Raw genomic sequence first — 18,930 nt, forward strand, 5'->3', positions numbered from 1 at the left:
TATATTTATATATATATATATATATTATATATATATATATATATATATATATATATATATATATATATATATATATATATAAAGCATCTAATACAGTTTAAATCATCCTGTATACATTTAATGCTGAGAAATATTGCATATGTTTTGTCTGATTGTGGACACCTTTGACCACTTTAAAGATCCTCGTATGGATTTGATGTAATTTGATGCAGTGTAAAAATCTTCCATTTTAAATTTAACTGTTTCTTTAAATTGAACATTTGTGAATATAAGTAAAATAAGTGTTGCCAAAGTTCATTGTACCTTTTCAACCACTTTAATTTAGTTTTAATTTTGAAACTGAAAAAACATGAATCGAGTAAAAATGATGGATGAAAAACTGATTTTTGTTACTTTTCTGATTCATAGAATCAGAGTAAAACAAACAAAAAAAATGTATTGTCAAATGTAGCACAATAAACACTTGATTTAAAGTGTCCTGTTTCCTCCACTAGAGAGCAGCAGTGGTCTATTACTGAGCAGAGATGTAAATCTGAGAATAGCAGGTGGGTTTCCCCATCTGAATCTTGCTTCTGCCCAAGGAAGTATAGTTTTTCATTTCTCTGCAAAGCTGCTTTGGAACAATGTGTATCATGAAAGGCCAAACATGCTTTTTATTTCTGATACGCTTCTGTGTGACAGATTGAAAAATATTTACATATGCAAACAAATAGAAATTAAATATAAATCTAATAATGCTAGTTACTGACTTTGTTTACACAGGGTACAACAACTTCCCCCCTCGAAAAACGTAATTCTTTTTTGGGGGTGTTTTCCCCCAGGCTTGTTACACTTGTGGTGTTTCTGGGTCAAAAGTGGCCAGCCTACAAAAAGCCTGCTTTCTCTTTATGCTATATTATTACCAAACCTTGGATTCTTAGATCTTTTCATTAGCTTGTTTTCTTCCAATTAGCACAAGTTTTGTATTTCTTTTTGGAACTTACTGATTGTAGGCCTTAAACCTCTTTTTCAGTGAACATTCCCCAAATTATCCACAAATAATGCTTTCTTCACTCAAAATCTGAAGTGCATAAGCTCAGATAAATGAGGCCTACGACCATTCAGTTCCAAAAAGTGCTACTTGAAAGAAAACAGGTTGCCAAAAATATTGAATCTGATGTTTGGTGATAATATAACACAATTGAAAGATTTACAAGCAATTTTTAAAAGGCCGGTCAGTTTTGACAGGCAGCATCAAACTACAGTAGGTAAAAAAAATACAGTGTTTGACTTTTCTGCATGCATATGTGTTTGTTTGTTCATGTACCTGTCCCCACGATCCTGTGTACCATTCCAGTCGCTGTGTGCAGGGTCCCAGGTCACACGGCATGAGCTCGTCAGGTTTATCCTCATCGTCGCAGTTGTCCAAAGGCAATGAGTTGGTCTGACTCATCATACACACCACCGACCGGCTGCGACTTCCTTCTGCACAGTCTGCAGAACACTGCAGAGAGACATAAGCAACTGTTTTAGAAGTGCAAAATACCACAGAAAAATGCACAGATTTCTCACCCTGTCACTCCAGAGAGAGTAGAACCAGCTGCTGGCACACACTCCTTTGTCACAATTCTGCAGGTCCTGTGGGCGAATGGCCATATTGCATTCCTCATCAGCAACAATGTCACCCAGGTTATCCACACACACAACTTCTCTTTTACGCTGACCTACTCCACATGGCACCGAGCACTGTTAGAGAGAGAGAGAGAAAGAGGTTTATCTATAGCCAGTGTTTTCTCTGAGCACTTTATATTGATGGCTGTTGATTTCCAAAGGCCATCATCTGGTGAATATGTAGCCATAATATATTGTATATTGTGTCATAAACAAATATAATGTATATAATATTTCGTTTTAACATTTTCTCTTCTTTTCCCCATATATACTACCATTCAAAAGTTTGGGGTCAGTAAACTTTTTGGATATTTTTTAAAGTGTCTTATGCTGACCTGATCTGCATATACTGTATTTGATCAAAAACACAGTAAAAACAACAATCTTGTGAAATATTACAATTTAAAATCACTTTTGGAAAGTATTTAAACTGTAATTTATTCCTGTAATGAGAAATAAAGCAATAAGCCAAGAAGCCGTGGTTTACAGTGAATGTATAACAGCTGAAGGGCGTTGTTAGGCATGACGCGAAGCGGAGGCTTTTATAAAACGGTTATTCCATATACGTAGTAAGGTTTCACAGAATAAAACGGAGCAAATAAAGTGTAATGATATTAATAAAAACAGTATTCTTCCAACACACAAACGTAAACAAAGGTGTATGTTTGTAGAGTAATTTACAACAGATCCGAACGCGGCTCAACCAATCAGAATCAAGGACCGGAACTCTCCATTTTATAAGCTGAATTTTCAGCAGCCATTATTCCAATCTTCAGTGCTACATGCTCCTTCAGAAATGATTCTAATATGCTGATTTGCTGCTCAAGAAACAGTTCTTATTACTATCAATTTAAAACAGTTGGGTTGTTTAATATTTTTGTGGAAACTGATACATTTTTATTTTTTGATGAATAGACAGGTCAGGTTTTACGGTCACTTTTGATTAATTTAATGCATACATGAAAAAAGTATTAATTAAAAAAAAAAAAACTTACTGACCCCAAAAGTTTGAATGGTAGTGTAAGGAGAGAGTGAGGTAAGATGAGCCACCATCTGTATTTACAAATATTTAGGAAACTGAACAATTCATAAAGTCATAGTCATATCATAAAGTGACTCCAAGAAATATTTCACTTAAGCCATAGTTAACTTTATTCAATGCAATGAAATGAATACATTTATTGATGAAGCTCACTGTATACAAAAACACTCTTCATGTCTATCTTTTCAGTCTGTGATTAAGATTACTATATATATATATATATATATATATATATATATATATATATATATATATATATATATAGTATATTGTTAATTTTGTTAGTTTGATTGTTTGTTTTTGTAAAGAATAAAGAATGATTTGTTCTTATATAGCATTATTTAGTATTATTTGTACTAATTTTATATTTATTACTTATACTATTGTTACGGATGGTTTCTATTTATTTCAGGTGATCAAGATGTCATGAAAAATAATTATGAATATTAATTCCATCTTACCCCAATGTCCCCTACACACTCAGACACATTCACAAACCTCTGTCCACTCTGAGCGGATCTGCCACTCACTGCAGATCTTGAGCTGGCACACGGTGGTCGTCTCTGGCATTTCTGTGTTATCGCAGAGGCTGGTCGCCACAATGACTGTGCTATTGCCATGGTGTCCTTGAGCCTGCTGGCAAATCACCTGACGATACTGAAACCCTGGACCACAGGTCTTAGTGCACTCAGACCACTCTCCAACATCCCAGCTACACAAACACAAACACACACACATACACACACACACACACACACACACACACACACACACACACACACACTGCTTGGTTTCAGTCGCATGTGCTTCTTATTTGCACCATTTGGAAATGAACCACATGGACAGTTTTTAGATGTTTTAAGATGTGCAGGCATGTACGTCTGCTTGTCATGTGTTGTGTTCAAATCTACCCTTACAAAATGTTTATTCAAGTGTTCTATTAGCAAAATTGTTCGCGTGCGCCTAACACACACACACACACACACACACACACACACACACACACACACACACAGACAAACAGATTAAACAGACAGACAGGAAGACATAACATTGTCATTGTGATGTCTTACAAGTACAGTGGGAGAATACCAATCTGTTTTAGTTTTATTTGCAGACACAAAAGTATGGTTACTCTGGATTTGATTTAGAATTTAAACAGTGAGGACATTTTGAAACCTCTGCAATGGCCTGGAATGCATGAATGTTATGTGTCACTATTTTATAATACAGAACACCATTGATTAGTCACAACAATGTGTTTATATGTCTCAGGTCGAAAAATATTGAAAATATTAGTGTAATGACTAACAACTAAATTATACCCAAACAGACAGACAGGAAGACATAACATTGTCATTGTGATGTCTTACAAGTACAGTGTCTGCTGCTGGGAGAATACCAATCTGTTTTAGTTTTATTTGCAGACACAAAAGTATGGTTACTCTGGATTTGATTTAGAATTTAAACAGTGAGGACATTTTGAAACCTCTGCAATGGCCTGGAATGCATGAATGTTATGTGTCACTATTTTATAATACAGAACACCATTTATTAGTCACAACAATGTGTTTATATGTCTCAGGTCGAAAAATATTGAAAATATTAGTGTAATGACTAACAACTAAATTATACCCGTTCCACAAGTGGCACTGCAGGGTGTTGTTGTAATGGCAAGCCAGCTGTACAGAGGAACTGGTTCAGGGGTTATAGGGTCCAATGGAACTTGGTTAGGATGAGAGCTGCTTAATGAGTTTTCACTGTCACTATTGCCAGGATTAGGAAATATTCCATGACTCTCTACTGTAGGATGAGAAAGACAGAGAGAGAGATCAGGGACAGTTGCTTAAAGGTGGGGTATGTATGTTTTCAAAAACGCTTTAGAAAACTGAGTCGGGTCGAGTACCAAAACAAACTTGTAGCCAATCAGCAGTAAGGGGCGTGTCTACTCATGATGCGGCGGAGAGAGCGTTCAGTGCACAGGACGGACATTAGCGAGCCGAGCGACAGCAAGATAGAGATGGCGGATAAAAAGCAAATGAGGAAAACGTCTGTGGAACAAAAGAAGGCTTACGATAAGGCAAGTAGTAGGACCCGTGTAAATTTCGTATCAGCTTTCCAGCACTGAAGAGAACTCAAGGAGCGGGAAGGCCTGCGATCGGACGCCGAGGTTGCTTTGTTTCTTCTCGATAGGTGAGTAACATTGGTTTTGCTTTGTTTCACAGAACTAATATATGCTGGCTTTTGCTTGAATATGCTCGTGTGTCATGTTCGCTTGTTTGTTCATCTGCAATCGTATTGTCGTTCCCTTCAGCTATGAGAAAGACACATTAATTTCCACACCCTATAAGCCTGGAGTGTCTCCTCCACCAACCTCCTCCACTGTCTGTTTCAAGCGTCAGCTCCCAAAGTGTGTCCGAAAATTAAGATAATATGTTTAATACAGCAGATAATAATACAGCAGATTCTGCCATAATCGTTGCGTAAGTATGTGTGGGGCGGAGCACTTTTGGTGTAGGGGTGTGTTTGTCATTTGAAATGTCAACATTGGCTACCAGAAATCACTTACCCCACCTTTAAGATTTTAGAACATGTGCAAGAAAAAAAGGTAAATGATTTTAATATAGCACACACATTTGCTCTATTATCTAGAAAGTATTGATTTAAAAAAAAAAAAAACAGTTTCAATCATTTCCCAACATGGAGGGAAATGGGTCATGGGAGGGCGAAGTGAAAGTTAGCTAAACAGAAAGGAAACAGTCATATTAATATGCAATATTCTGGTTATTTTTTTGGAATTTTGTTCATACTCTTTGTAATACATAACTGTTCAAAAGTTTGAAGCCTGTAAGATTTTTTAATATTTAAGTCTCTTTTTCTCACAAAGGCTGCATTTATTTGATCAATAATACAGTAAAACTGTAATATTGTGAAATATTATTACAATTTAAAACAACTGTTTTCTACTTTCATATATTTTAGTTTATTCATGTAGTGGCAAAGCTGAATTTTCGGCAGCCATTACTCCAGTCTTCAGTGTCACATTATCCTTCATAAATAATTCGAATATTCTGATTTGGGGCACAAAATGTTTTATTTTTTATTATCAGTGTCATTGATCAATGTGATGTTATAAAGTTATGACATTTAAATTTTCTGTGTTTTCTATCTACTATGAATGAAATTCTATAAAGATGAATTACGTTTCTGATTGTAATTTGTGCATCATAGTGTTTTATCATGTGCTGATTTTAAATTGTATTGTGTTGTAAGAGTTTGTTTGTATATGCCTGATGAAGGTTATGGGACTGAAAAGCTGTGTATAATAAAATCCCTTTTTGATGCTTTTGCATGTACTGATAGTGTGTGGGATTTATTTGTTTTTGTTGTGATTATTATCACTGTCGAAAACAGTTTAAGAATTTTGTGGAAACAGTGAAACATAGCCTTTACTGTCACTTTTGATTAATTAAATGTGTCCTTGCTGAATAAAAGTATTCATTTCTCTAAAAAAAAAAAAAAATCAACTCAGAACTTTGAAGATTTGAATGCCAACAGTTGCTGCTTCCCACTGATTTCCATAGTATTCGTTTCCCATACTATGGAAGTCAATGGCTACCATCAACTGAACATTCTTCAAAATACCGTGTTCAGCAGAAGAAACTCATACAGGTTTGGAACTTAAGGGTGAGTAAATGTTGACGAAATTACTTACTGAAAATACTTACCCAGAGGTAGTACACTAGAGTAAGAATATGCATCTGAATGATTGTCGGTAATGGGGTCTATAGGTAGAATGTATTCATAATACACTGCTGGATTGGGTTGCTGATAAATAACCTGCAAAATATGGAGTGTAAAACAGAAAATCTGCAGGCTTAGTATATTATATAGAACTTAATCATAAGCTCATGTCATCATAAAAATACTGTATATACCTCCTAACTTTCTAAAACAATACATCACACACACACACACACACACACACACACTGGTCGTTTTCTGCCAGGATATTATACGTTAAGTCATGGACATTTCATTTAACCCTAAAACACAACACACTGCAATGCTAAATTCAAAATACGGGTAAAACAAACTTTTTTAAAAAATTAACACACACACACACACACACACACACACACACACACACTGGTCGTTTTCTGCCAGGATATTATACGTTAAGTCATGGACATTTCATTTAACCCTAAAACATAACACACTGCAATGCTAAATTCAAAATACGGGTAAAACAAACTTTTTAAAAAAATTAAATACGGAAATTTCCTTCATACACTCTTAAAAATAAAGGTGCTTCAAAAGGTTCTTCAAGCGATGCCATAGAAGAACCATTTTTGGTTCCACAAAGAACCATTCAGTCAAAGGTTCTTTAAAGAACCATCTCTTTCTTACCTTTTTATAATCTGAAGAACCTTCCTTCGCCACAAAGAACCTTTTGTGAAACAGAAAGGTTCTTCAGATGTTAAAGGTTCTTTATGGAACCATTTAGACAAAAAGGTTCTTCTATGGCATCGTGAAGCACCTTTATTTTTAAGAGTGTATATTAACTCAGTATATTGGATTTTTCAGATTAAGTGCAGCCACACCAAACCAATTTCGATATGTATCTTTAGTCAGGGCAGTTTTGTGATATCATACAATAGGAGTGGTCTCTCACAAAGAGATGCAGCTCCTGATTGGTTGGGCCAGGAGCAGTGATGGATTCTCCCGCTCTGCTGCGTATCTCGTTGGGTCTTTTATAAGTGAGCTGAGTACCCACAGCGTAGAACTGTCCTGGCCTGTCGATCACCCAGTCACCATTTATCACCGAGTCACCAGTCGCTGTCCTGAGAGCTTGAAGAAACAAAGAGGGGGAAAAAAGATGATGGATGGAAGGAGGACACCTGGTGGTTCCACACCACATATTAACCCTACTGGAAAAACCAGGCCACACCAGCTGCTGTCTGGAATAGTCTAAAGTGGTCTACCAGTTTGGACCAGCTAGAAACCATGTACAGTAAAACCAGCTACTACCTGTCTCTTTCTTTAAAAATGGAAAAGATAGGAGGTGCTTAACCTTCAGGATGAAACTAAATATTTTAGGAGCTGTTTATTCTATTCCATTTTATATTTAATTTTTCTACCAACAAACATATTCAGATTTTTGTTTAACAGAAATGACCGATTTAGTCTAAATTAAGTTGAACGGGAACCAAATGGTGATTTCTAGTTATTGACAAACTTCCAATTTCCAATTAGGCACACTACCGATCAAAAATTTGAGGTTGGGAATTAAAAAAAAAAAATTAATTAATACTTTTACTCTGCAAGGATGCATTTCATTTCTAAGACATTTTTAATGTTACAAAAGATCTATTTTACATAAATGCAGTTCTTTTCAATTTTATCATTCATCAAACAGTCCTGACAAAATATACATATCAAGGTTTCCACAAAATATTAAGCAGCTGTATTTGACATTATAATAATGATTATAATAAGGTATGTTTCTTGAGCCCTATATCAGCATATTTAAATGATTTCTGAATGATTATGTGACACTGAAGACTAGAGTAATGGTTATTTTGCATTGTAAAAATATTATTTGTTTAGTGCTTTTTGTTTGTTTGTTTAGAATCAAAAATCCCAAACTTTTGAACGGTAGTGTACATTATATGTTTGATCATTTAAACAGCTGTGGTAAAATAGTACAATCTGTGTTAAAATTAACAGAACTTCTCAGAGTTCTCGAAACACAAAACATGTGTTGTCTTGAATGCTTAATGGGACACTAAATTGTACCCTATTTGTGGAGCGTGCCATGATAATGATCCTGAGGTAACTTAATAATAATTAAGAGCAAGCAGGAATTCAGTTCAATTACCCAAGTAGTTCCTGGTCTTCTGTGTTTCCTGTATTTTGATTCTTTGAGCTCCAGAGGGGATGTCCAGGATCTTGTGGTAGCCAACGGAGAGCACAGAAAGAAAGAGTGTCCCGCTGAACAGCTCACATGTGCTCCCATCTCCTGCACACACACCACAAACATCCACCTGGAAACCCTCACAGCCCTGCGGGATAACAACAACAAAACACACACACACGACTTTACCTCCAGAGCAGATTCAATCCCGAGTAATGACTCTTTCACCACAAAGACCAAAACAGGGATTTCACCAGTTCAAATCTGGGCAGATGTGTTTGCTTGTGATCTTATTAATACAAAGATTAAAATCAAAATTGAATGGCTAAGATGATTCGATTTCAGAAAATTAATCAACATTGTCTGTCTTATCTGGCAAGAGTTAATCAGAAAAAGCAAACACATGTAGCTTTTCAATAGGACACTGCTGTCTTTCTCTCAAAACACACTCAGCTGTATATATGCCAGTATTTAAAAAAAAAAGCTTTCAGTCATTTATAATTTATATTAAAATGAGATTGAAAGCACATTAGTGCATATGCGCTGATTCATATTTCATTAAAATTGTATGTAAATCAGCACTCAGTATATATGAACGTGTAAACACTGAAGCCGACATTTATCCACACATGCAGATAAATACAGAAAGAAAGGCATGAACTGATCGATGAGGAGAGAGATTGTTTGTGTTTGAGATTCACAGATTTGGAAACAATGCTACTATAATTGAAATAATTCATTGTAAGCCATTTCCTAAAGCCTTTCTCATTCACAGCATCATCACTCCCTCTTAGCATAACACTATAATGAGAAACACACACACACATACACACATACTTTATGGTCAGACAGGGGCCAGATTGTTTCATGATTCAAACTTACTCACAACGCAAGCTATCGAAAGCAAATTTTAATCCGTAAACAACTGTTTCTATTGTTAGTTCAAAGAAATCTTTAAGAACTGGGATTGATTAAGACTATGAAAACACACACACACCTTGTCTCTCGGTTTGTCAGACTTACAATAAGAAACAGATTTAGTTTTAAGAATATCATACTAGACAGACTGGAAAAATTACGCTTCCTAACACCAAACACACACACACACACACACACATCAACACACGTGTTTGTTTTTCTATCATGGTTGGGACTTTCCAATGACTTCTTTTGTTTTTATTTTGAGTTCATGATGTTTTCTATCCCCTAACCTTCACATAAACATTTCTGCATTTTTTACAATTATTATTATTATTTTTTAACTTTTTTATACTCAACCTTCTTTGCAGGACTCCATTCTTACTGTAGTTTTACAGTACAATATATTTCTTGTTTTATAATGAGTACTCTATACTTTGTTACTGTATTTGCAACCATTTTCAGCTTTAAAAAAAAACATTTTAAAAATTATTTTAAAATGCTGTAATGTATACTGTCTGGAAATAAACTTTCTGAGAATATAGCTGGACATTTGTATATTTTATATTTCCTGTCATATATGTATATTTCTATATATAGATATATAACTTTATAGGAACTTAATACTACAGACATTGAATACTTTTTATTTTTTGAATTTTTACAAGTATATTGCTTATTTATGTATATGTGTACTAATGTATTAATGTATTCGAATTAAGTAGCACTACAACGTGCTATAAAATATTGCTAAGCATGGTTTGCCTAGAGTCATTTGTATGCATTCTAATTCTGCCAGCTGGTATCGTTTGTCTTTGTCTGTGGTTCTTACCTCTCCAGGGCTGATGCTGGAGCCGTTGTCCCAGGGAACAGGCTCTGTGGGTGGGCACAGGAGGGAGAGCAGGAGGGTCATCTGGAGGAAATGCTGGATGAGTCTCCAGTAGTGTCCGCTCCAGGTCGGCAGTTGCATCCCACAAGCCATGTTCAGAATAAGACAGTTAATATGCGTGTAAATATGTGTGTATGTCCAGTCCTAATAAGAAGTACAGCAGTGGTGCTGTCTGTGAATGGAGATGTGTGTTTGTGTGAGAGAATGTTTTAGTGAAAGGGGGTTTCTCTCTTTGGTATTTAAGTGCGCGCACACGTGTGTGTGTGTGTGTGTGTGTGTCTCTCTCTCTCTCTCTCACCCCCAGACAGCGAGTCATATACACACTGGCACACATCTCCCTCCTCTCCTCTCTCTCCTTTTTTCACTTTCTCTTTTCTCTTTCCAATCACCCCATTTTTTGTTCTTTCATAAGCAGCAAGAATTCCTTCCAAGAAATCTCTCTGTGAGAGAAGTTGTAAAATGCTTAGAATTACAATCACTTTCTGATGGACAGACACAGTCTCTCTATCTTTCTTTCTAGCACTCAGAGAGGCTTATTCCGACCTAACCAGAACTAAATCAGAGAATTAGAGCAAAAAAAACTCTCTCTCCCTCTAAAACCCACTAGAACAGAAAAACAAATGTAAAACAGGCCCATTCTGCACTGCAGTCCCCAGGCTTCTCTTTGCATACTTGAGTGTGTCTTGTGGTGTGTAATTTTGTAGTAATGAGAGTGTATGTCACTTGTGTCCAGATGGTGTGTGTGTGTTTTTCTATGACCTGCACACCTTCTGGAGGTCACATGATCTTCACCTCGTCAAGCGGTAGAGGAAAGAAGAATATCAAGACATCAGACCTCAAGGAAAAACAGAGCGAACATTCAGAACTCATGTGCTGAAACATTTGGTCAATTTTGTTCACAGAAAATATTTTCACGGACATAAACTACTGGAGCTCGGACAGACGTGCAAAGGAATGTTTCTTGTGGCAGTGGTTTTGTGTTTCTTTATTCCAGGTCAATAACGCAAGCGTCTGAAAGTTTTTCTTCACTGCAAACACATTCAAACCGATACTGTTAGCATACAAACCCAGAGCATCACTTTAGCTCTCCAAACAAAGACACATTCTCCAATACTTTAAACTCTATTCACCTGTTTTCACACATGTTCCAATTTATTCAATGTTTCGGCAAAAATCCTTACAAAGATGCTCTCATGCTGCACAGATTAACCATGCACTTATTTAGGAGACTCAAGCACTCAATATAATTCACTCAGGATGTTAACACACACACGAAAAATTGTTCACAGAAAAATCTAATTGCAGAATGAATAAGTAGGGACACAGGTGAGCTGTGTTTAACGGTAAAGGTCAGAGACCAAGAAGAAGATGAAGGGACAGTTGTGTCAGATGAAATCTTTGTTTTTTTTATGATAAAATAACATGAAACCTGGTCCAAATCTGAGCCGTTTCACGATTGCGACTATCACTCAAACTTAACCTGCAAAAACCAGGATGAATGCGAAGGTTTAGGTCATGGTGACCTTTTTCTCACTGATGTGTTATGGGAATCTGTTTGAAAAAGATGTACAGTTTAGCATATACTTTAAAAAAGAATACTATAGAAATAATATAAACTGAAACAATATACTTAAGTGTAAACTGAATGCAATGTTTTGGAATACCTAAATGCATGTTCCTTATAATTATATGAATATGTAGTTTACATTAAATGCAAATAGCTAAACGTTAGAGTGCTTTTTTGAACCACTTAAGTAGAACTTAAGTACATCTTTATAATTACTTATATGGTCTTTTAAATATGGTGTAAATTCTTTTTTTCTTTTTTTTTACCTTGAAATATTAAGTTTGGTAACAATGGTGAGCCCTACGGTGATCCAGTAGTGCACAACACAATGAAATCTCCACAACACAATGCATAGGACTAATTTTGTTGTGTTGTGGCTTGTTTCAGTTGTGTTATGCTAATTTCGTTGTGTTGCTGCTTTTTTCCATTGTGTTGTGCTAATTATGTTGTGTTGTGGCTTGTTTCCGTTGAGTTGCATCTTGTTTCCGCTGTGCTGTGCCAATTATGTTGTGTTGTGGCTTGTTTCCATTGTGTTGCATCTTGTTTCCGCTGTGTTGTACTAATTTTGTTGTGTTGTGGCTTGTTTCCATTGTGTCGCGACTTGTTTCCGCTGTGTTGTGTCTTGTTTCCATTGTGTTGTGCTAATTTCATTGTGTTGTGCTAATTTTGTTGTGTTGTGGCTTGTTTCCATTGTGTCGCGACTTGTTTCCGCTGTGTTGTGTCTTGTTTCCATTGTGTTGTGCTAATTTCATTGTGTTGTGCTAATTTTGTTGTGTTGTGGCTTGTTTCTGTTGCGTTGCGACTTGTTTCTGTTATGTTATGCTAATTTTGTTGTGTTGTGACTTGTTTCTGTTGCGTTGTGCTAATTTCATTTTGTTGCCACTTGTTTCCATTTTGTTGTGCTAATTTAGTTCTGTTGTGGCTTATTTCCGTTGTGTTGCCACTTGTTTCCATTGTGTTACAGCTTGTTTCCGTTCTGTTGTGCTATTTTCAGTGTGTTGCAGCTTGTGTTATGTACAACTGGGCCACCGTAGTGAGTGGGTCCAAAATTTCGAAAAAAAAAAACAAAAACAAAAAAGATACTGCAAATTGCTTTTTGGCAGAAACAAATGCACATGTACAGCTATTCACTGTAATTACAACAACGGATTTAAAGGGTTAGTTCACCCCCTCGGAGCCGTGTGAGACATTTTTTATGGATGGGCGCATTTTATTTCACTTCTTTTGGACTGATGCATGCAACACCCGCTGAGTGGCATTAAACCGCTTGAAAGATCAAAGACAATTTTTTATATAACTTCGACTGGATTCGTCTGAAAGAAGAAAGTCATATACACCTAGGATGACTTGAGGGTGAGTAATTTGTGGTCCAATTTTCATTTTTGGGTGAACCCTTTAAAAGTAGGGGGCTCCACATTCACAATTATAATCAAGTAGCCAACTTAAAGGCAGGGAAGACGATTTTGGAAAGGCTAGCGATAGCAAGTAAGCTTTGAAAGCAAGATCCTCACCTTCCCTGCATAATCACGCTACAAAGCCGTGCCTCCTCCAAAACACATGAACACACTCAGGCAGACCGGAGACTAACCTGCGATACGATGAGAGATGGACTTGGTGGAGAATTGAATGCAATGCTGTCAGATTAGTTCATGTCTCATTCACCGCTGAATAAACAAAGTACATAATATAACAATAATAGTGCATTTCATTCTCACTAGAACTCGCTGATGATGTATCATATCTGCGCATACAGGGTGCGCAGAGGCATGCAAATATGTATTTGACAGACAGGCACGACAGCCTATTGTAATATTCGGACTGAACATTTTGATTGGACGAACATTTTATGGTCCTACGCCTTCCACTGATGATATAAATACAAATAAATAAATTTAGACCACTTAACTTAGTGATTGCTATCGGATATGAAGAGACTTTCAACCAGCATAACAAAAAATGTTTTTGAACCAAATCACCTACACTGCCTTTAACATGTACTTTACTATAGTCAACACATCAAAATAAGTGTACGTCTTTAAAGCATGCCAAAACGTTAAACATAACGATTTAAAATCTACTTTAAAGTAAAACATTCAATTTAACTAATACAAAGTGCACTTTTAAAAAAGTGTTTTAAGAAACATGAAAGTGTACTCTAGTTACCTTTTATTGTATTAATACTCTATTATCTGTGAGTACAGCAATATTTCCACATAGTAAGGTAGATATGTGGGGGTGTGTTAGAACGAGCCGTTTTAGGGGGCGTGGCAGAGTCTTAACTTTGATAAAGAATATCTCTTTGGTTTTGAGACTTTAGTCTTTGCAACTTCAGGGATCTTATCTATGCACAATCAGCTTGTAACACTCCAAAGAGAAAGGAAAACGTGAAATCGCATCATATGACCCCTTTAAATACAATTATGTGCACTTCTTTTGTGAAATGAAGGGAAATGTGGATTAATCTCTGTATTTGTTGGGTTTTATGTTCCCTAGACCATTTTGGGGTCATAACAGTCATCTCAAGCCAGAGTTTGGTTGAGATGGAAGATAATCTGATATTGAGTTACAGTAAGACTTTGAGTCTGTCACAGAAGTTTGAAGTTTGTACAAAAGAAAGTGAAGGATAGTGGATTATATACTTAGATGTGATTCAAAACCAAACAGTGCACATCATCATAGTGATCACTATTAAGTTAAAAACTTCACTTACTGGCAGTGAAATTAATTCAGTTCCATTTTTATTAAATATACATAGACTGAGTGACCACCACTGACATTGTTTGTTGTGTTCTGCAATGAGAGCACTCTCTGAAAATTTTTGCTTGGAAACTACAGTATGAAGCACTGGTTGAGGAGGAAGAAGCGGTATAGCGGGGCTTTGCGCTGATTTACAAGCATAAAATGGACACATTCCCAATCCGCACACTGTCGACTACACACCTGTTGCAGAGCAGTGATTTAGATGACATGTATCCGTTCGTGTGTATGCATGCGGATAGTGTGGTACATGGTCACTAGTCATATTTGCTCATCCTTCTGGATGGTAAATAAACAGAAATCTATCGTGACTGCTTGGAGGAAATATCTGAGTCATGTTAAATGCAGACAAGGCCCTGACAGTCTTCGTAAACCGTTTTTAAGACAGAAACAGATAGCTAGAAACTCGACAGAGACTCATTCAAAAGTATGGGGATTTGGAGAGGAATGTCAGTACTAAGCATACTTAATAACAGCTCTGAGCCCTGCATTCTGCATGCCCGCTGTGGATTAGTATGGACAGTAAATAACATAATAGTGGTGGACGTCTCCCAAGTGTACTAAATCAAACAACCCAAAATCTTTTTGCTAAAGTACTAAAGGTGGAATGACACTGGTGAGAGGATGCAATTGCAAAATACAAATACAGGATTGTCAACAGAGATCACAGCCTGTGTTGTGACATTAGCAGTGGGACACCAGAGTTCATAAAAACAAATTTTCATTACTTTTTAGACAGATTCAAATGAATTATACTAGAGTACAAATTAGTGTGCAAATATCTTCAATAAGACCATGAACAGACAGACGAGACTGATGTTATCACACTAGCTTGAGGGCAAGTTTACTCTACACAAGCACTAATGTCTAACTGATGAAATGATTGAGAGAGGAGCATAAATAGAAAACAAAATGCTGTATAGCACTGTTAAACTTCCCATGATATATCCAGGCCTGGAAATCAAAATTTAAATATGTTATTTTCAGGTTTTCCATGGCCGTGGGAACCCTGTAACTCCGGGTCTCTCTACTACTGTACAAATATTCCCTATGCGAAATGCAGTGTCAAATAGTAGAAGGAAGTTGGAATATACAGTATTTGTTATACAGTAGGAAAAAATATCTGGAAAACCTACTGAGATTTGTAAAGGAATTGTTCACCTAAAAATAAAAATGTGATGAAGATTTACCCACCCTTCGACTATCCAAGATGTACATTAGGTGAGTTTGTTTCTTAATCAAATCAACAGATTTGGAGAAATGTAGCAGCTCACCGATGGTTCCACTGCAGTGAATGGGTGCCGTCAGAATGAGAGTTCAAACAGCTGATAAGAACATCACAGTAATCCACATGACTCCAGTCCATCAATTAACATCTTACGAAGCAAAAAAGCTGCAATTTTCTAATAAACAAATTCATCATTAAGACAATTTTAACTTCAAACTGTTGCTTTGTGTGAGCTCTCATTTGCACCCATTCACTGCAGAGGATCCTTTGGTGAAGTGATGTAATACATTTGATCTGTTCCGATGAACAAACAAACAAAATCTACAACTTGGATGGCATGAGGCTAAATACATTTTCAGCAAATTTTCGTTTTTGAGTGAACTATTCCTTTAAATGTATAGCCATAGCAGCAAAATGGCAAATAACTGCAAGTTCAGCTTCTCTTTTCAAGTGTATGTGCTATAGGTACCAAGAAAATGGTTTCTAGTGGTTAAATAACACCAGAGAAAATTATATTTTGTGGTCATTAGTACATCATAGGTCAAAGAACTTGTGCAGATACAAGCTGACAAAAAAAGAATCCCAACAAATAATAACTTCATGCTGTGCAGATCACTAAAAGTCTCAGTTCACTTGGGTGTGTTAAAAACCCAGGCCTTATTTCTTATGGATTTTTTACTAGGCAGTGAAAACATAAAAGTTTGACATGACCAATGTGATTTAAGACTGATGCAATAAAGGCTTCGTACTACCAGCATTTCTTCCATTTCAAGGATGCTGAAAATGAATCAATTCAATTTATGCCACATTTATGTCTCACTCGAGACAACTGAGCAACAAACACATATAACGTTCTATAAAACAGAAGAATTTATCATCATCCCAGCCATCAGGATGTCATCAGCATATTATATTATATTACATTGCATTATGAAAGTACAAGATTTTGGGGGGAAAAAATTATTTATTGTATAATGAATTGATTATATCATACCTTGACAAAAGCTATACTTGTTTTGCCAAAATGTTGGTAACTAATAAACAGTGTGCAGTTATATTTTTTATTTAACTTGCACCACAAAAAGGTAGGTGATTGCTTGTTTACTTTATTGTATAAATTGATTATCTGTCTAGATGTTTTGAGGGGACTGAGTTTAAAATAATAATTATGAACAGCATTTATAACTGATCATTTGTGATTTCAGTCCAATCTACAGAACAGTGTTGCTAACGTTTACTAAAAAAATTTCTTTTTTTTGGAAACTGAAATAAAATAAAATATTAGATGATAAAATTACTCAAAGGAAAATTAAATATATTAATTTAAAAATCTATTAAAAAACTAACAATGGCTAAAAATGTCTAAAACAAAAATGATCAAATAATAAAAGCTCATTCAAAATATTAATGAATACTATAATAATACATAATTACTAAAACAACACTGCTATAGAAATGTTTGGGGATCTCAATTACATTTTCAGTTCAAACCAGTTCAACCAAATTTGTTGTTGTTGTTGTTGTTTGTAAATCATACTCCTTCTCTGTCATGGTTTCCATAAACTTGGCCATGCTAATCATTGAATGACATTTTCTGGCAAGCAATCAGCACATATGCAGGGACCATAAAAAATACTATAAAAAAAACCTCCGAGCATCTATTGCAACCACAAACTCTTCCCATTTTTCATTATTTTATTACTTTCGTGGTTTTAAAGCTATATTCGTATATATATTTATATGCTTTTTTAGCCTGTGCCCATTTATATATAGATTTTATTAAGCCCTAGTTGGGCTGCACTGAGAACTGGACTAATGAAAAAGACATGTCACATACAGAAATGGACCACAGTGGTGGAGGCAAGATTCAGACCTGCAGGCAAATTTAGAAACTAGAAAGAGTACTTGAAAGTGAAATGGTGATGAGTATGGTTCATTAATTACACTTAAGAGGATGACTGTCAATGTTTTGAGGACTGCATGTTGAGTCAAAGTGCTGGGAATGTGTTGTGGCCAACTATACTAGTAAAAAGTCTGATTAATCATTTCTAAGGAATTGGTCAAGAGTAAATCAGTGTGAGTGATCGTGTGTGACTCAGTGGCATGTTCCTTCCCTCACATTGTACTGCATCTCTCTTACACATCTCAGCCAAGCCCTGGGGACCCTTGAGTTTTCATACTGTCTGCAAATCTTGAGGGGAAAAAATCCGATTTTTCTTTCTGCATGTGGGCTGCACTGCCATGTTTGGTCTTGGATTTATATTTGGCTTAAGAAATCATCTCTTATACTGTTGAAGAAACCCCCCCCCGTTTCAGGCAATAAAAGCCTGATGGCACACACTTTCACATAAATGTCCACACACACACACACACACACACACACACACACGGCCCTGCGGAGCAGAACAACATTACACGCACTCACAGAACAATTGAACAAATCTGGACTCTTTTAGACCTCAAATATTGTTCTTAGCAAAAACACAACCCATGAAAGCAAAAAGAGATCTTGTATGGAATAAAGAGAAGGAATGTGGGATCTTAAAAAGTGAAAAATAGGGAAACTAAGGAAATGGCAACGGTTTAACCACTTAACCAGCTGTTTGCTGTCTGTCATTACTTTAAAGCTGAACAGCCCTAAACACAACACCTGGAGCTCAAGAAGATAATCACAGGAAAGAGGAGAAAGGTGGAGCACATATTTTTGTCCGAAAGTGAGATTTTAGTTCAACAGAGAGCTTTTTAATAGAAATGAAATCAAGAGCATGGTTGCGAGTTCAATAAAAAAGAAGCTTATATTATCTTAATATCTATTTTGATACACCAATCAGTTCTAAACAAAGCCAATGCAGCATCTCCAAGCAAAAGACTGTAGTGGAGTTTCATTTCTGAATGAATCAAGTGTTGCAAATGATTGAATGACACTCTCATAAAGTATCAACATAATATTAATGCACATCCT

General features: G+C 36.0%; 1 pseudogene; it reads right to left on the bottom strand.

The window, feature by feature from the left end:
* Positions 1–1,214: 1,214 nt before the first annotated feature.
* LOC107548297 (thrombospondin type-1 domain-containing protein 4-like) lies at positions 1,215–10,999 on the bottom strand (annotated as a pseudogene).
* Positions 11,000–18,930: the final 7,931 nt, after the last annotated feature.

The sequence above is a fragment of the Sinocyclocheilus grahami genome, unplaced genomic scaffold (genome assembly GCF_001515645.1).
Source record: "Sinocyclocheilus grahami isolate Dianchi unplaced genomic scaffold, SAMN03320097.WGS_v1.1 scaffold346.1, whole genome shotgun sequence".
NCBI lineage: Eukaryota > Metazoa > Chordata > Actinopteri > Cypriniformes > Cyprinidae > Sinocyclocheilus > Sinocyclocheilus grahami.